Raw genomic sequence first — 21,675 nt, 5'->3', positions numbered from 1 at the left:
GTGATAACATTACTTAATTAAAGTAGCAATATTTTTAGAATAATGTTACAATAATAATAATAAAAAAAACCTCTTCAATCTTATTTTAATCTGTTAAAACTTTGAGTAACATTTTAACTTTAACCTGGTGATGCTATAACTTCATTCTCAAAATATTACTACTTTCTCATATTTTTAGATTCATTTACTTTAATTACTTTATTTACTTACACAATGTTTTTTGAACAGCAAATCATCAATCATTAGAGTAATTTCTGAACGATCATCTAGCACTGAAGACTGGAGTAACGAAGCTAAAAATACATCTTTGATCACAGGAATAGTCTAAATTTTACAATATATTTAAACAATTAAAAAAGTAATATTTCAGAATATTGCTGTTCATACCGTATTTTTGATCAAATAAATGCAGCTTTGTTGCGCATAAGATAATTCATCATCATCTCTTCAGCCGTGGCAAGTTTTTCAAGTTTGAAATGACGTGTCATGATTGATTTTTAGGTGAACTATATCTTTAAGTGCATAGAGGCTCTCAGAATCCCAACCTCCTGACAAGGCAGTGCATCATCTGGCCTAAAATACACTTGTAGGAAGCAATTAAAATATTATCTTTCAAATTACTCATTGGAGTGTCTAGACACTCCTGGCTTTTTGATTTATAATCGTTTTTGATGGAGAGTGTCCTGTCCCCTTGCGTTGAGTAGAGACATTATAGTGAGATATTACCATGACAAACACTCCCTAAAACAGCCTAGATGCTTTTGTGGAGGTATAAAGATTGCAAATGAATGCAATTTTCAGGGATTCCAGCAACTAGTAACCAGAAGTGATGAATGAAATCTGGAAAAGCGGTCACATAACCACCCTGCTGGAAAATCCTGCTAAATTTCAGATGGTGAATGTTTGTACTGTATTTCATTAATTCAATTATCTGATTCACCAAAAATAACTGCTTTAAATGAATCAGTTAAATCACTGGGAATCGGGCTACACCTGTCACACTATCTGTTTTTGATTAATTAAAAAGTTGGTCTACTGTGAAGTAGGGTTAACGGTCAACCAGGAAATCTATATATCATGCCTGGAAGCTGGGCTTCTCTGTACGATGATTGGACAAGCTCCCAAATGAGCAGGCCCTTTGCTAAAAAAAAAAAAAAAAAAAAAAAACATGACATAATTGAAGGTTGTCACAACACAATTATTTTTATATTCATAAAAGCCTGGAACTGATATGTTTTGTGTTTGTGTGCGCTGGCGCAATTACTTCAACTTTCCTCATATCAGCAAAATCAACTTCAATAAAAAAAAAACAAAACAAAACAAAAAAACAAAACAAAACAAAACAAAAAAAAACGAATAGAATGTCGCTTTCTGCCATTTGAGTTTCATTTCTGTCACAAAACTGAACTGAAACTCAGCAAATATAGGCTACGTTACGTTTCAAGTATTTAATCCTTGTATGTATACATGTATTGCAGATTTTATAGCCTATATATGATATTAATTTGATATAATATTTAGTATTTTCACATGTAGGTGGAAAAAATTGTAATTTGTACTGCTGTCTGTTTAAAATAAATGAAAAGAAACCTAGCATTGTAGATTTTTTTTTCTGTTGCACCGTGACCCTCGAACCGAACCATGACATCTGTGTACCGTTACACCCCTAATAGATAGATAGATAGATAGATAGATAGATAGAAAGAGAAAAATAGAACGACAGAATGATAGAACGCTAGAACGATAGATAGATAGATATAAAGACAGATAGATAGATAGATAGATAGATAGATAGATAGAGAAAAATAGAACAGTAGATAGATAGATAGATAGATAGATAGAACGACAGAATGATAGAATGACAGAATGACAGAATGCTAGAACACTAGAACGATAGAACAACAGATAGATAGATAGAAAGAGAAAAATAGAATGACAGAATGATAGAACGCTAGATAGATAGATAGAGAAAAACAGAACAATAGATAGAAAGAGAAAAATAGAACGACAGAATGATAGAACGCTAGAATGATAGATAGATAGATAGATAGATAGATAGATAGATAGATTTTTTTTACTATGGATTTTTTTCACCATTGATCTTCTCTTCTCAACAAAGGACCAGCCACCACTGCTGTTGAGTTGCAGAGATTGTACCTGTGTTTTGACAAACGGCATGTTTAAGAATCTGCCATGCTGTTTGATGCAGGTGATAAATTACATCACCAGACCCTGGTGCAGCTTCACCATTCAACCCCTCGTGTGTGGATTTATTTACTTTCTGTGACTCGTGCTCAATGTTCCCCTCATTCTCTACAGCACACAATACATCAGCCGAATGCGGAGTAAATACAGTATGTGGATGTTTACTCTCGCTTTGACTTTTCAGCAACGCGGCACATGCCAGTGGAGCAAACGCCGATGCCAGTGCATGACCACAATGCCTGGGACCGGCAGAGGGAGGCCCATCAATAAGGATGACGCATGGCTCCCGTACTGACACGCAACTGCTGTTGTGCCTGGAGCTGGAGTGATCTGCATGGAAGCGTGGCAGGGCCACTCCATCAAAAAGCGACCCCCTGTACCGCTGATGAATGTCTCTCTTCAGGAACTCACACTCCAGCAGACCAGGCAGGTAGCGACATGTTCCCCATATAAAGCTTTGGAGAGCTGTCGCAGGGGAACTGTGGGATTTGGAAATCAGTTGGAGGTGACAAGGTCTGATCTAGGGTTAGTGAGTTCTGGCCGAATGTTCTCTAAAGCATGTAAGGAGAAATTGGGCATGTAATGTTTAGCACAAAAGAGTAACATCCAGTGACGTGCTGAAGATTTTAAGATCTCAAACACACTCTCATGGCAGTTCAGAAGTATTTTACGATTTGTCAAATTTTTCGCAAATTTGTATGAATTGGGAGAGGGAGGGTGGACAATTCGTACTCAGATAGCACACGTACGTCTGCAAGATGTCTGTTAAAGATCTCCTGATCTGGAAAGCATCTGCTGTGTACAAACATCTGGCAGACGTCTGTAAGATGTCGGTTTTACATACATTCTAAATCATAAACATCTTAAAGACATCTAATAGATGTCTATGTGACGTCTGATAGGAAACGTCCAGTAGACGTATTACAGATGAGCAAACTATGTCTTGTAGATGTAAATGTAGACGTCAAATAGACATCTCCAAAATGTACGTGTGCTATCAGGGTATGAATTCATACAATCTCAATTATATGCTTTTGTACAAACCATTTAGGCTCCAGTAACAGTTTAGAGGTAGACTTTTTTTCATACAAAAAGCATTCATTTTGTACAAAAATGTATGAAATTGCCATCTCATAAAAAAATAGTAAAAACTGCATACAATCTCAATTGTATATTTTTGTATCATCTGCTTACGCCACACTAACAGTTATGTGTAGGCTGGACATTTTTTTTTTCTTATAAAAATCATACATTTTCACATAGTTCACATCATAGTAATTCATGTGAAAAAGGCACCACGTAAAATAATTACATTTTACAATAACATCGAGTTGTTATTTGTGAGGGTTAAACAATAAAATAATAGTTTTGGCGAATTGGTGGTGAATTCATAAATTTATGGTGGTGAAATCGTATGTTTTTGTATGATTTACGTTGCATGAATTTATATAAAATCGCCAATTCGAATATTGTGAATTAGTGACTACTATATTAATTTGTATAATCACATTTGTACGTTTTCGTACAATCTGCTCACGACCCCATTAGCAGTTTAGAGGTGGACATTTATGCTTTGTTTTCTCCTAAAAGGAAAAGTTTTCATACGATTCACATTGCATGAATTTATACAAAATCACCACTTTGTTAAAATAGTTATGTTTTCCTGTAAGATCAGGTTATGATATCTGTTAGGGGAAAAATCGTTTTGGTGACTTGGAGGCTAATTCGTATGAATTTGTAGAATTAAATTTTAATGTGTTTTCGTACCATCTGCTTACGTCACACTGACAGTTATGTTTAGGGTGGAGCTTTCTCATATTTTTTTTTATTGTAGATTTATGTACAAATTACTACTACACCTGAAAAAATAGTTGCATCATCACACCACATCACATTAATTCACGCGAAATTGCCAGTTCATAAAATGGTTACATTTTCACGTAACATCAATTACGAATAGCGAATTGATGCCTAATTCGTATGAATTCATAAATCTCATTTGTATGTTTTTGTACAATCTGTTAACGCCCCATAGACAGTTTAGTGGTAGACTGCCATGCTTTATTTTTAAAAACCCAACCTGGTCTTATGGCAAAAACGTACCTGGGGGCACTTTTTCACGAGACACAAAATACATACCAATAAGTACATTTTACAGCAGTTTCCAAAATAAATGAACACTAAAGGCTTTACACCTTTTCCTTTTTACACAAAGTATGATTTACACAGTTTTGATTAATAAAGCGTAATATTTTCGCACAATTACTTGAAGAATATTATGTTATATGCTATTTTATTATGCTGGGAGATTTGCAAACTGATGCTTTTGAATATTAGCATCGCATATCCAGCTTCATATCTATGGGTTTTCATAAACTGTAAGTTTGTTCAGTTAGTTCATGCAATACTGAGATAAATACTGGTGAAGAGGTGAAGAGCTCCGGTACGAATCCCGTGTAACTACGGTTTGACAAAACGGTTCAAATCTGCACACAAGGACGATTCAAATGGCATGCTTGCGTCAACAAATGCATTTTTATAGCAGTTTTGCAATTGTTAACACTGTCTGGTAGGTTTAGGGTTGGGTCTGATGTTGTGTTTCCAACACGAAAGAGCATTAAATTTTGGCAACAGTTCCCGGATATTTGAACTTTGAACCGCCGCAATACATACCTGAATAAAATGTGCCAGGGTTTATGTACTGAATCCATGCTTTAGTGCCACTCAGTGGACATTTCTATTTGAAACTGCCACAAAACATGCAGTAGGGTATGTAAAAATGGTGTTGTAGAAAAGTACCCAGAGGTGCGTATTTTTATGAGACTGGGTTGTAAAATTCATATGTTTTGGTGGTTAGTTCAGATTAATTTGCGTCATGTTTGTATGTTTTGGTACAATCTGCTTATGCCCCATTGACACTTTAGAGGTGGATGTTCATGTTTTTTTTTTTTTTTCCTCCTAAAAATTACAACTTTTCGTGCAAAACAAATCACTTTTTTTTTCTAAAATGTGTACGTTTTCAGACTTTTTACATCTTATTTGAAATTGTCACCTCATACAATACTAAGAAATGTGTATAACTCATACATTTTCATATGATCTGCTTACACCCCATTGGGGGTTATGTGTAGGGGTGTATATTAGGGGTGTAACGATACATGTATTCGTACTGAACCTCATGGTACGGGCATCTCGGTTCAGTGCATGAGGCCTTACAACGAATACAGGCAATTCAGAAGGGGGTGCCCGCAGTAATGCAACTCTGTTTAAAACCACCAACAGAAGAATTTAACTTATGCGCAAAACTGGAATATCGCATAAAACATTGGCGCACAAAGCACTGTTTCCATCCAACGAGACAAAGAGAACAAAATCGTCACTTCCTGATAAACTTGCACTAAATATCACTAAGAGAACTAAGAGAAACCACTGACAATAATAATTTTCATATAAATATATGAATTGCTTGCACCTCAGGGCGAGCAGTAGGGATGTAACAGTGCGAGGAAACTTTCCCACTGGTTAATCGACATGTGACAACACTGGTAATACCGGTATCACCGAGGGGAGAGGTTGTGGGGTAGTTCGGTAAAGTTTTGCATGCTTTTCTTCGCTTTTAAATGCCTGTGCACATTTTACTTTAAGTTTCAAATTAGCAGCAATTCGGCGTCAACTGATTGAATAGACAATAAAACAGGACAAAACTTATAATAAACATAAAATGATTATTTTATAAACAAAACAAATAAAAACCAAATAAATAAGAAACTACATGTTCTTCCAATGAGATTCCAAAAGCTTCCAAAATCACCTTTTTGGAAAAGTCACATGACATGGTTTAATGTGCATGGAAGAATTTATTCGGTAAAAAGTGTTTAAGTGTTTATGATAAAAAGTTGATCCTACTCACTTGTGCGCATAACTTTTTATGCGCATTTTTAGAATTTATGCGCATCTTTGAGTTTTTTAATGCGATATTCAAAAATTGGTGGCTAATTTATTTGAATTTTTACGATCTTACTCATACATTTTCATACATCTGCTTAAACCCCACTGATGGTGTACAAATCAGACACAAATTCATACAAAATCACCTCTTTGCTTAGGCTCCATTGATGTCAAGCATTTTCTAAATGCTAATGCAATGATACTGAGACAATTTAAATTAAATCAGATTTAATATTCAGTGTTATTTTGAAATAAAAGATAATAATAGAAACTGTAAGACATTTTTATGTGTACACTGAGGAGTATGCTGGTGTTGACTCCTATCAAACATTCTCTTTGCCTTTAACAGACTTCAGTCACATGGCAGCAGCTCTTTGAAAGCGGAGGCTCTCTGCAGTCAGCTGTCTGATCTCAGTGTGGTTTGATACCAGCAAGTGCGTGTGAACTCAAAGTTAAGCAGGTGTGCTAATGTAAACTCTCTCTCCTATTGATCTGCACACGAACTGCGGCTGTTATAAAGTGTGTCTCTTGAGACCTGCTGGCTATAGTGTTTTGAATATTTTACTCAGATAACTACACGCCTCTGAATCCTCTGGCTATCAGCATGTAATTATGTTCAGAAATCTCGTCTCCACTGCACTGTCTCAGGGCTGCATGTTTCAACAATCAGTAAACACAATATGTTTTTCTATGAGTAGCGTGTTTCCTGTGTAGGTATGAAAAAAAAAAAGCTGACTGCCAACTCAGTGCAATCATTACACCATCAAACCAACTATCCACCAACTATAAGTTTCCGCCACTGAATACAAAATTATAAAAAGGTAAATTCAACTTTTTATCTCACAATTCTGACTGTTTTTCTTGCAAATCTGTAAACTGGCAATTGCGTGCTATAAAGTCAAAATTGCAAGACACAGACTCAAAAACTTTCATAATTGTGAGTTTATGTCTCGAAATTGAGACATTTGTGAATTTCTATCACAATTCTGACTTAATTTCAGACATTTTTTCTGTATAATATGCAATTGTGAGTTAATATCACACAATTCTGACTTAATATGTCAGAAATGCAAGATACAAACTTGCATTTGTGAGAAATAAGTCAGAACTGCAAGTTTTTATCTTGCGATTCTCGCTTTATTTCTTGCAATTGAGTTTATATGACACAATTCTGAGAAAAAAACAGTCTGAATTGTGTTTATATTGCAATTCTTACTGTAACTCACAATTGTAAGTTTATATCACACAATTCTGAGAAAACAGTCAGAATTGCAAGATACAAACTTACATTTGCAAGAAAAGTCAGAACACTGAGTTTTTATACTGCAATTCTCACTAGAACCCGCAATTGCACATTTATATCATGCAATTCTGAGAAAAAAATGTCAGGATTGTGAGAAAAAAGTCAGAATTGCAAGATACAAACTTACATTTGTAAGAAGTTTTTATGAGAAAAGTTATGGGAAGCGTTTTGATTTCTCACATTTGTGAGTTTATACCATGCAATTCTGAGAAAAATTACAGAATTGTGAGTTTACATCGCAATTCTTACTATAACTCGCATTTGTGAGTTTATATCACACAATTCTGAGAAAAAAAAGACAGAATTGCAAGATACAAACTTACATTTGCGAGAAAAGTCAGAACTTCAGAAGTCAGAAGTTTTTAAATATCGCAATTCTGACTATAACTTGCAGTTGCGAGTTTATATGACGCAATTCTAAGACAAAAGTCAGAATTGTGAGTGTATATCGCAGTTCTTAGTATAACTCACAATTGTCAGTTTACGTCACACAATTCTGAGAAAAAAGACAGAATTGCAAGATACAAACTTACATTCGCGAAAAAAGTCAGAACTGTAAGTTTTTATATCGCAATTCTCACTAGAACTCGCAACGACGAGTTTATATCATGCAATTCTAAGAAAAAAGTCAGAATTGTGAGTTTATATCGCACAATTCTAAGAAAAAAGTCAGAATTGTGAGTTTATATCGCACAATTCTAAGAAAAAAGTCAGAAATGCAAGATACAAACTTACATTTGCAAGAAAAGTCACAATACTGAGTTTTTACATTGCAGTTCTCACTAGAACTCGCAATTGCAAGTTTATATCATGCAATTCTGAGAAAAAATGTCAGGATTGTGAAAAAAAGTCAAAATTGCAAGATGCAAACTCGCATTATTATTTTTTTTATGTGTTCTAAATGGGCCTCTTATGTATGAAAGCCACTGAATGTAAGTTTCCACCACTGAATACAAATAATAATATACAAATAATAGTAATTTCAACCTTTTATCTTGCAAATCTGACTTGTTTTTCTCAGAAGTGTGAGATGTAAAACAGCAATTGCATGTTATAAAGTCAAAATTGCAAGACACAAAGTGAGAATTGCGATATAAAAATATGTTTATATCGCAATATATATATATATTTCTCACAAATGCAAGTTTGTATCTTGCAGTTCTGATTAATTAAGTCAGAATTGTGATATAAACTCACAGACTCAAACTCATAAGGCTCAACTGCAGGATATAAAATCACAATACTGAAAAAAGGGTCAATTTTGAGTTTATTTCTTGCAATTGAATTTATATGACACAATTCTGAGAAAAAAGTCAGAACTGTGAGTTTATATCGCAGTTCTTACTATAACTCGCAATTGCGAGTTTGTGTCACAATTCTGAGAAAAAAGTCAGAAATGCAAGATACAAACTTACATTTGCGAGAAAAGTCAGAATAGTTTTTGTATTGCAGTTCTCACTAGAATTGCACGTTTATATCATGCAATTCTGAGAAAAAAAGGTCAGGATTGTGAGAAAAAAGTCAGAATTGCAAAGTCGATACAAAGTCGTATTTTGTTTTTTTTTAATTTTGTGTTCTAAATGGGCCACTTATGTATGAAAGCCACTGAATGTAAGCTTCTGCCACTGAATACAAAATTTAAAAAAAGGTAATTTCAACTTTTTATCTCACATTTCTGCAAATTTCTCACAAATCTGCCTTTTTTTTCCTCAAAAGTGTGAGATATAAACTGGCAATTGCGAGCTATAAAGTCAAAATTGCAAGAAAAAAACTCAAAACTGACCTTTTTTTCAGAATTGTGAGTTTATATCTCAACTGAGACATTTTTTTCTCTTTATAACATGCAATTGCGAGTTTATATCACAATTCTGACTTAATTTATCAGAACTGCAAGATACAAACTTGCATTTTTGAGAAAAAAGTCAGAACTGTGAGTTTTTATCTCACGATTCTCACTTTATTTCTTGCAGTTGAGTTTATATCACGCAATACTGAGAAAATTTTCAGAATTGTGAGCTTATATTGTAGTTTTTACTATAACTCGCAATTGCAAGTTTATATCACACAATTCTGAGAAAAAAGTCAGAATTGCAAGATACAAACTTACATTTGTAAGAAGTTTTTTTATGAGAAAAGTTGTGAGAAGAGTTTTGATTTCTCACATTTGTGAGTTTATGCCATGCAATTCTGAGAAAAACAGAATTGCAAGATACAAACTTACATTTGCGAGAAAAATCAGAACTGTGAGTTTTTATATCGCAATTATGTCTATAACTTGCAACTGCAAGTTTATATGACGCAATTCTAAGAAAAAAGTCAGAATTGTGAGTTTGTTGCAATTCTTACTTATCAATTTTCAGTTCTACTCATCACAAAAATTCTGAGAAAAAAGTCTGAATTGTGAGATAAAACGTCTCTCTCTCTATATATAATAATTTGCGTTATTTAAAAAGTTCCACATGATTCAGAAATCTACCATAAATGTTTTAAGTTTATAAGATAATTCAGTTGTACTAAATACATCTCAAGCAATAACGTGAAATTACTAATAGAAATTCCTAAAATACTGACAGAAATCTAGCATATTTGTATAATAAATATAATTACCAATATTAGATATCAAGTACCAAAACTGATATTGAGAATCATTATGTGTTATACTATTATTAAAATTAGTTTACTTCTATTTTATTGTTATCATTGTTATTATTTTCATTTTCTGATGTAAACACTACGTTTATGCATCCCTCCCACACTACCTTTCCCCCTAACAACTGTTTGGTTTCCAACATTCTTCAAAACATCTTCTTTTATGTTCAACAACATGAAACTCATATAGATTTGGTACACTGTAAGGGTGAGTAAATGATGATAGTGAATGGTAAATGGTGACTGACACTTAAGAGAAATTAAGTTGTTATTATTGTTTTCTTTTTTCTTACAAAAAAATATTTTTGTAGCTTCTTAACATGGTTGAACCACTGATGACACATTGACTGTTTTAACAATGTTCTTACTACTTTTCTGGGCCTTGACCGTTGACCGTTGCTGTCTACGCAGGGTCAGAAAGCTCTCGGATTCCATCAAAAATATCTTAATTTGTGTTCTGAAGATGAGCCAAGGTCTTACGGGTTTGGAACAACATGAGGGTGAGTAATTAATGACAGAATTTGCATTTTTGGCTAAACTATTCCTTTAAGTGCAGGTGTAAGAATGCACAAAGGCTGTGATTTAGCGCTTGTCTTCTCATTCCTCAGCCGACCTCCGTGGAAACTCCTGCATACCAACACAGCTACAAACACACCAAAACAGCACGACCCCAAGCTGCTTAGTGAAGCTCTAGAATGCTCTGCCCTCTTGTTAAGCATTTTTTCAATGTCTGGTTGACAAATATTTGTACAGGCCTGCTAAAGAGGGGCGGGCGATCGGTCTCTGGGACGGGGGGCTGATGAAACAATGCTGTCTTTGTCTCGTCGCCCCCTCCTGTGTGTTTCCGTGGTGTTCGGGCAAGTTTAGGATTCCATTCACATAGCGCCTGTTTGGAAGGTCAAGCCAAGAAATGCTGGACACACTGGCATTTTTCTTTTCAGTGAGAGAAACGAGAGGGTAAGTAAAGGTGAGCTGTGAGTGTGCTTTACCATGGTAAACAACGTTAAAAGAGTGCTGCAGGCCTGTTTGAACATCACTTCTGTGTGAAAAGTAAAACTGGAAAAATTTGGCAGACATTTTGCTAATGTGCGAATTAAGGCCAGTGTATTTATTATGGTTGGATAATTTTAACTTCATTCGCAGGAGGTCTGAACTGCAAGTTTTGGAGTATTGTTGGGTTGGAATATTGTTGGACACACCAAACACCAACAGATTTTCAACCAGAGTCCCGACTGTGAACATGGGAAATCTCGCAAAATCTCTCTCTATTGGAATCAGTTGACAGACAATATTGTTTGGAAACAGGTTTGGTTAATACCTAATCAATATTTACTGTAATTACAAAAAAGGTTAAGAAAGTGTCATTCAAAGTTATACACAGGATTTACCCAGCAAAATATTATTTTAAAATTTAAATCTGATATTGATTTAGTTGCTCCTTTTATGTCAGTTGCCCCAAAACAGTGGTACATTTATTTTGGCATTGCCCTTTTGTAAAACTATTTTGGCAAAATGTCTGTGATTTTATTGTACAAAATAATGACAGTCATTTTGTTTGGACATTTGTATTATATTATTTATTCCCTGCAGAACAGCAAAGAAAAGCACAGTCACATCTACATGATAAATCTTTTTTTTTTTTTTTCACATGTAAAATTTCATATCCACCTATTCATATTCATAAGTTCTCCTGCAAAAAAAAAAAAAAAAAAATTTTCTTTTACTATACAATTTTCTGTGAAGCAAAAAGCAGTTAAAACAGTGAAAGTTTGTAAACGCTTTAATATTTTTATATAAAAACAGCGTACCTTACGGTCACATTCTCATCAGTCTTAGATATTAAACAGAGGTAACTGACTAATACTTTTGGCAGTCGCCCCTATGCTCGCTCATTCTAAAAGTACTTTTATTTAGAGCCCCCTCAGATCTGTATACACTTGAATATAACAACATTATCTCTAGTCAGAGGTCACGACCACTACTATAGATATAAGCCGACCAACATTACTTCCCTATAGTAGCTTTGGGATGGTCATGCCATGGTTTCCCATGTACATTTAGCTAGAGTTTATACCACTTTATACCATGGGCTCATTCTGGCTACAGAAAAAAGCCCTGATCCTTTTGCAACACTTCTTTAAGTAGCACTTTAGACCCAGTTTAATGTTTAATATTTGTATACATTATTTTCAGAATGGTCAAAATTGCAGTGCATATTTTGCCTGTTACGTGGAAATTAACCATGCAAAAATAAATAAATAAATAATTAAAAAAAAAAAAAAAATGTTTACATATATTTGTACTGGGATGGTGTTTAAGTGCCATGCTAAAATGAAAATAAACAAATATGCTTTGTAAAGTCAAAATGTTTTGAAGAAAAATCTCAAACCAGACATTTTACAAACAAATTATTTTTTTGCCCATAGCATTTACATTTTGTAAAGTCAAAATTCCAATAACAAAACGTTTGTTTATTTATTTATTTTTGTCTGTTATGTGGAAATTAACCATGCAAATTAATATTTTGGAATATCACTTACATACATTTCTACAGTTTAAGTGCCATATAATGCTAAAATGAAATTAAAGAAATACGATATTGTAATGTCAACATGTTTAGAGGAAAAATCTCAAAACAGGTACTTGTCTATAAAATATAACAAAATCGTAACATTATAAAATTATATTTGAAATAATTTTTATACATTAACATATTTTACTTTATTTTATTCTTTTGTTTATTTTATTTTATTTTATTAATTTTGCATTATTTAAAAAAAAAAAAAAAAGACATTTTATTAAAAGAAAGTTGTACTCTTTAAAGACTAAAGTTTTAATATTTTTATACCTTAAAATATTTTGGGAATAGTCAAAATTCCAGAAATACAACATTTTGATTATAAACACAATTTTGCAGAGCCCTGAACAGGATAAAGTGGTCACATATTAAGAATCCATTCCCACAACATGGCCACACTTTAATTTACAACTTAATTTAAATAAGCAAACAAATCCAACATGGCCACAATTTAATTAAAATAATAATAGTAATAAGTGGCCACAAAACTAATTCCTACTTCAGTGGCAGAAAATCTGTGTGGACTCCATGTACCTTTTATACATATTTAATTAATTAATTAATTAATTAATTAATTAATTAATTAATTCTGCTATGTTATATAAGTAATTTACTGTGGCATACAAATTTAACAATAACAAGTTTGTTGTGAATAACAAATTTTCAGTATGTTAATCACAAAAACATGTGACTTCAGTAACCACTTTTAATGTGCTTTTGGCAGTAAAAATCACTATTTTCTATAATTTTGTGAAAACAGCAGCTTGAACCTCCTTCAAAACATCTTCTTTTGTGTTCCACGGAGAAAGAAACCCACACGGTTTTGGAACGACTTGAGGCTGAGTAAATGATGACTGAACTTGCAACCCTTTTGTACCGGGTACAAACAGGGCCATTGATTACTCATCCACGATGAAGTTGTTTTCCATTTCTCCAGCAGCCCCTTCCTTCCTTTTTTCTCTCCCTTCTTGTTAACATTTGGCAAAATAAGTAGATCCACATTTAGTTAATGATCACCCGCCATGCAAATTGGCTGTTTTGATATTCAGATGATGACTTTTCGGCTGTTTATTTACCTTCCCATATGTCCCTCGGGTGCTGTATGCTAATTTTATTCATTTCTCTGTCCTGAAAATTAGAGCAGGAAGGAAACAGTGAGCAAACAAAAAGCAAAGAGAAGATACTGTTCAAAGAGAACGGCCGATATGAGCTGAGCGCACGCTCGCGCAGAAGCAGAGCGTAATTGTTTCGCTGGATGTGAACTCGCTGTCTAAAGAGATAGGGAGGTTGTCACATCAATTGGACACGGCAGAGTACAGTGCATACAGATCCAGTTATTGCGCTCGCGGTGGGCTGTGAGGAACGCTACCGAAAGTCATGTGGGACCGAGACCTGATGCTCACTGGCCCACATGAGTGATCCTCTGATGTTAACGTGTGCGTTTGGCTGAGGAAACGATTCAGGGCATGACGAAACTCACGGGCTTGACGGTCCTCTGCTAATACATGCAGCTCTGGGGTGTTGGTTTATTTCTGTAAGTGGGTGAATTTCTCTACTGTTACACCAGGTTTGTTTACTCCGGGAGATGTTTACGATTGTGCGGAAGCTGATGAATGAACTAGCGAACAGCACAAATACCTGTCTGTCAGGAAACATGGAAAAACAAGTGTGCTGTTTTTATGCCCCTAGTGGCACCACAAAGTATTGTGAAAACGATTGTTTTCAAACGTGTTTTCTTTCATCTGAAATTGTTTGGAAAAGAGGGAGATGCTGACATGCTGAGTTGCGCAAATAAACAAAAGGTTAAAAGCACCACGGTGTTTACACTCTAGAAGCCATAACAAAAATAAAACTCATGTATCTAAGTTAAGTTGTGGAGTTTGCATGTTTGTGCTACAAACTGTTTCGAGAAAAAAATACAGCTTTTACAAGACATCATTTTAAACTAAAACAGATGCATTGTATGCATTTTGGCTGTTTACTTACAAGACAATGGTGTTTTGGGGACCTGGGAATGCAAACTTTTGAAAATGTGTTTCAAGGTATATGTTTTTGAAAACAATACTGTTATTTTCATTGTGTGAATGACAAGAATGCAAATTTGTGAAAATTGTAACATCGTGTGTGAATTACGTGTTCAGTCTATATGTGCGCTTAAAGTTCCTTTACAAAGTAACATCGCCATCTACTGGTCTAGCATGGATAATACAGCATTTTTAGGTATTTTCGTGGATCCGTGTGAACTTTTTATCTCTTTTTTTTAGATCTGTGTAATAGAAACTCGCAATCCTGCAGTTTTCACAATTTGCAATTGTGAGTTTATATTTCAGTCACAATTGCGAGTTAAAGTCAGAATTGTGAGTTTATATCTCGTAATTCTGACTTCATAATTTGCAGTTGTGAGTTTATATCTCACAATTCTGAGAAAAAAAGTCAGAATTGCAAGATGTAAACTAGCAAGTGTAAAAACAAGTGTGTTGTTGTAAGGCCCCTAGTGGCACTGCAAGGTATTGTGAAAATAATGATTGTTCTCTAACGGGTTTCCTTTCATCTGAAATTGTTTGGAAAAAGAGGTAGCCCTAGCCTGTCGATTAAAGATTAAAAGCACCACAGATCTTACACTCCAGAAACTGTAACAAAAATAAAACACATGTATCTATTTTGTGGAGTTTGCATTTTTGTAATACAAACAGTTTTGAGAAAAAATATAAACAGCTTTTACACAAAACAGCTTTCAACTAAAAGCATATATATCAAGATACTGATTAGACAGCATTATTATTGCACAGGTGTGCCTTAGGCTGGCCACAATCAAAGGCCACTAAAAGGCCAAAATGTGCAGTTTTATCACACAGCACAATGCCACAGATGTCGCAAGTTTTGAGGGAGTGTGCAATTGGTATGCTGACTGCAGGAATGTTCACCAAAGCTGTTGCCCATGAATTGAATGTTCATTTCTGTATCATAAGCCGTCTCCAAAGGCGTTTCAGAGAATTTGGCAGTACATCCGACCGGCCGCACAACCACAGACCACATGTAACCACACCTGCCCAGAACCTCCACATCCAGCATCTTCACCTCCAAGATCGTCTGAGACCAGCCACCCGGACAGCTGCTGCAACAATCGGTTTGCATAACCAAAGAATTTCTGCACAAACTGTCAGAAAATGCTCACATTCGATGGCATCTGGCACTTTGGAGAGGTGTTCTCTTCACGGATGCGGGGCAGATGGCAGACAGCGTGTATGGTGTTGTGTGGGTGAGCGGTTTGCTGATGTCAACGTCGTGGATCGAGTGGCCCATGGTGGCGGTGGGGTTATGGTATGGGCAGGTGTATGTTATGGACAACGAACACAGGTGTGTTTTATTGATGGCATTTTGAATGCACAGAGATACCGCGACGAGATCCTGAGGCCCATTGTTGTGCCATTCATCCACGATCATCACCTCATGTTGCAGAATGGCCAGCATACTCACCGGACATGTCACCCATTGAGCATGTTTGGGATGCTCTGGATCGGCGTATACGACAGCGTGTTCCAGTTCCTGCCAATATCCAGCAACTTTGCACAGCCATTGAAGAGGAGTGGACCAACATTCCACAGGCCACAATCAACAACCTGATCAACTCTATGAGAAGGAGATGTGTTGCCCTCCCCCTTGCAGTTTGCAAGTTTATATCTCACTCACAATTGTGAGTTGAAGTCAGAATTGTGAGATATAAGCTCACAATTTAGCCTTTTTTTCTCATAAGTGTGTTATAAACTCATAATTGCGAGTTATAAAGTCAGAGATGTGTGATATAAACTTGCAGTTCTGACTATATTTCTCAGAACTGCGACCTTGTCTCATAATTCTGACTTTATAAATCACAATTGCGAGTTTATATCTCACAATTCTGAATTTATACTTTTTAACTTTGACCTTTTTTTATTTATTTATTTATTTTTTTTCAGTGGCGGAAATGGGTTTCCATATTTGTTTGTGAATTTATGGTGTATTTGAATGAATTTGTGCAAAAATGAATAATTTTAAATGAGATTCTTAAAAAATAATAATAAATAACCACCATCTGCCAAAATGTAAAATAGTTAAGAATCGCTGTGAGAGTGCGTTGTTCATACGACAGCCTTTGAGGTGAATGGGAATGCTAATGCATAATGTGCTAATGCCAACAAATAAAGTCTCATCATGTATGTTCTGTTTATTTGAAAAACAATAAATGCAAAGTCAAATCTGAACATATCAAAAACTCATTTTTTGGCACTGTTTTGGAAGCCGCACACATGGATTAAAAAACAAATAAGCAATCGAGACAGGGGGGAAAATCTACTTCTTTCTGAGAAAATAAAAGTAAAGGCTTTATTCACGGACTAAAGCTGTGGTACCCTTGAAGGACCAAAATAATTACTTTGGTCAAAACAAAAGATGAGGATATGAATTTACTGAACTCAAATGAAAGTTCAGCTTGTCTGTAAACATCAACTCTGCTGCATTTTCCTTTTAATTTTGACTTCTTTTCCTCTCCAGGCACTGAAGCTCAATTAGCTCATTTTAACAAAAGATAATTTTTCATTGTTGTTGTTAGTCATTATAATGTAAAAGGATAGATACGATCTGTGTTCATAAATAAAAGTAGACTTATGCTGTGAAAACATTAATGAGGCTTTTTGATAACACTTGCTGTGAACCTATTATTTTTAGTTCTTTCTTTAACTACGGGCACATTTGGCCCAGTGAACCTTTAAAAAATAAACAACCTTTCACACTCTCACCAATTTATTTAATTTGTCCACTAATAATGCTGAACACAACATTCTGATAATGTTAGCATTTGGATCCAATTTATTTCTTTCTTTTTGGAAACCAAATATTAACTTTCTTTTAAGGTTTTATGTTTTTACAATCATAAAATGACACTGAGTGTTGCAGGTATGTGTTTAATTACAGTTTAAGCCTAAAATTATACAGAATGTTCAGTAATTTCTGTAATTCTATAAAGAACTCAGTTGAGAAAGTCTTCATGGCTACAAAAATATGTTTTAGGAATGTTCTAAAAACATTCTAAGAACCAAAAACTAACATTCTCAAAACGTTCTGAGAACTAAAATGTTTCTAAAAGTCATTTCCACCGCATCTCAAATTATGCAATTTGTTGTGGAATACTTCAGAATCTTTTTGTCTTGCTAAGGTGAAAGCCATTTTATATAATATCAATTATATTTCTAGAAACTGTAACCATGATTATGTAAACATTAATATGCATTATGCGTGATTTTAATTATCTCAGAAAGCATGCAACTGACTGTAATGTGTTTATTGATTGATTGATTGTGAGGATGGATTGGGCTCCATGTTTGAGCTAATGACTGTTATTTTTCAATGTAATCTGTAATGGATCATGCTGAAGGCTCTATTAGACTGTCAAACACTGACCCCAAATCATCCAGAGATTTACTCTAAGACCTGTTCCTAACCATCTCACCTCTGACCTTTAACCTCATACTAAAACATCACAGGCAGTTGTTCACATGACACAGAGGGTATCCACAGAAACCTCAGAGAAGTTACACTTGCACAGTAGTCATTTAGAGAAGTGTACGAGTAATCGAAAAGCAAGCACAGAACATTTTTACAATGTTGCATTTTTTTTTTTTTTTTTTTTTTTTTTTTTGCAACTAGGCTAAAAAGCAGTTAAATTCTCAAAAGTGTTTCAGAAATCACACCTAAATGTGTAAAAAAAAAAAAAAAATAAATACAAAATTGTGTAACCAAAACATAATTTACACATTCAGAGAACTAAAAAAAAAAGTATCCGGCCAGCAAGCACAAAATGTTTTTACAATGTTGCATTTTTATTATATAATTAATTATATAAATGATATATTAGATAGATAGATAGATAGATAGATAGATAGATAGATAAATAAATATTCAGCTCCTAAAAAAAAAAAAAAAAAAGTTTAACTAAACCATGATTTACATATTTGGTTATCTGAAATTATTAATAACAACATTTTAGGAAAAGGTATAATTTAGTTACAAACAATTTATGATTAAAAAATAACATCAGTATAGCATTTTACATTGCAAAAACAAAAAAAAATCATATACAACTTTTATTTATTTATTTATTTAATGAAAGCTTAATCTGAATATGAAAAATGTTTTTTTTTTATGTAAATGAGGTTAATGCAACATTGCAATTAAATATAATAGGCAAATGATTGTTTTTCAACTTTATTGAGACATTATGTGCTATTTTACATAATATCCATTTTATTATTTCAATCTGTACATATGTAAATATTCTGATGTATTATGTGTTGCAAAGTACAAAATGTGACATTAATATTAAAATGAGTTGCTTTTTAAAAGTATTCCAGAAACCACACCTAAAATTGTAAATAATAAATAAACAAACAAGCAAACAAACAAACAAACAAACCTGCTCCTAATAAATAAATAAATAAATAAATAAATAAATAAATAAATAAATAAATAAAACAGTTTAACCAAAACACAATTTACATGTTTGGATGTAAATTGATTATTAAAAACTAAAAAGATTAATAACAAAATGTTGTTTGGGAAAAGTTAAATATAAGTTATTTTAGTCAGAAATATGCTTTTTTTTCACTACAAAAAATAAATAAATAAAAATAAAATAAAATAAAATAAATAAACCACATTTACGTTTAAAAAAAAAAAAACATTTTTTTTTTTTTTTTTTTTTTTTTAGATTAAGCTTTTATTTTTTTAAATAAAGAAATAAAGAAATAAATACTCATGTTAGGGCCAGCCCATTGTACTCATTGTGTATTTATTTATTTATTATTATTTTAGAAGAAAATTTTAATCTGAATACAGAATATTGCTTTCTTTCTTTCTTTCTGTCTTTGCAAATGTGCAAGAGCAGAATTAAATTAAACAGGAAAATGAAAATGATTGTTATTCTGTATATATTAAATATAAATTGATGTATAATGTGTGGCAAAGTATAAAATGTTTTTACAACATTGCATTTGTATTGCAATAACATTACGATAAATCACATTTTAAAAACCTGAAACGAGTTTGAACAACTAAAATGAACAATAGCAAAATACAATTTTGAGAAAAGTAATATTTTAAACATGAAATGTGAACATAACTTATAGAATTTTTCCCTCCTCAATACAAAAACAAAAACTGTGGAATGTTTTGTTTGTTATTTTTGCTCCAAATCAATAATAATAAAAGATTAAAAATGATTCAAAAACATTCGAATAAAGCCAAATACAGTATCATAAATAAATAAATACATACTCATCTTAGGGCCAGCCCATTGTATTCATTGTGTCTTTATGTATGTATGTATTTATTTATTTATTTACTTACTTACTTTCTTACTTGCTTATTTTTTTAAGAATAAAAGCTTAATCTGAAAATGTAAAATGTTTTTTTTATGTAAATGTGGTTAATGCAACATATTGCCCAAGCAAAAATAAATATAAATGTACAAATGAAAATGATTGTTTTTAAGCTTCACTGAAACGTCACAGAAGTGTTATCTGAAATAAATGTGGCCTGGATGTGTCCGTGGTTCTCAGAAACAGATACGGGCAGTTCACAGACAGCAAGGTTTCAGTTTACCTTTGTGTCTGCAGTGCAGTGTTAAAACTCACAAAGGGAGTATCGCTCACACACACACACACACACACATACACATACTGTTACAAAACGTCAATACTCCAAGCCTCCAGGGAAGTGATGTCACTTGGGTGAAGTTAGCCGTCCCTCTGGGAGAAGAGCCAGAGACAGTAGCTTGAACTAGTTCTTAAAGAGTCCCTGACTGAAAGTCCTTCACTCTGTTTGGCTCTAATCTTGGCGTGTTTCTTTATAAACTTCTGATTGCACCAGAGACTTGCACATTTGTTTGCCGAGTACAGGTCCAAATCATTACAGACTTAGATACGGATAGCTGAACCTGCATTACAGTGAAAATGCCTGAAATTGGAGCAGTATGTGGTAGAGCGCTTCGTACGGCTGTTTCTGTACCGCAGGAAAATGTTCCTCATAATAGACCGTGTTTGTAGATTACAGCTGATGTCTTGCTTCAGGCCTATTCATGTGGCGTGCTTCTTTTCTTTTCTTTTGGCTTGTATTTTAGCAAATATCTACACTTTTTTAGCACTGCGGAGAACAATAATCTGCCTAAAAAAATGAAATTGGCACCATTTTCAACTTAAAAATACATCGTATTGCAAAACAATATTCTGTTAAGCAGGTTTTATAGGGTCTTCAGATACAAATGTTGTTTTAGGGTTCTTTAAAGGGATAGTTCACCTAAAAATGAAAATTACCCCATAATTTACTCACCCTCAAGCCATCCTAGGTGTATATGTCTTTCTTCGTTCAGACGAATACAGTCGTAGTTATATTAACAAACGTGCTGGCTCTTCCGAGCTTTATAGTGGCAATGAATGGGTGTTGAGAGTTTGAAGTCCAAAAAAGTGCATCCATCCATCATAAAAAGTACTCCTCATGGCTCCGGGGGGTTAATACAGGCCTTCTGAAGTAAATCGATGCGTTTGTGTAAGAAAATATCCATATTTGAAACTTAATAAACCGAGAATATGCTAGTCTCACGACAACCAAGTTTTGTTTACAGTAAAGGAAAACCAGTCTCCTCTTGGCTTATATTAAAATCCTCCAACATTTTTCTTTACAAATCTTCGTTTTGTACTTGTAATTCATGGCTGGTGTTTTGTTTTGTTCTCTTCTCTGAGGTTACATTTACACTAGTGTGTTTTAGTTTTAAAACACATAACTTTTGCTACGGTTACACCTGTCGTTTACTTTCGAAACACTGCAAACTCAAATTTAGCTTGAAAACTAGCGTAGTGTGGACGGTCATCGTTTCTGAAATGGAGTGAAAATGCCAGACGAGGATCGTTTTCATTTTAAAACGCCGTTATAAGTAAAAACGCACTAGTGTAAATAAGCACTG

This window comes from Labeo rohita, chromosome 22, assembly GCF_022985175.1.
Source record: "Labeo rohita strain BAU-BD-2019 chromosome 22, IGBB_LRoh.1.0, whole genome shotgun sequence".
Lineage (NCBI taxonomy): Eukaryota > Metazoa > Chordata > Actinopteri > Cypriniformes > Cyprinidae > Labeo > Labeo rohita.
Note: the sequence above shows the minus strand (reverse complement) of the source record.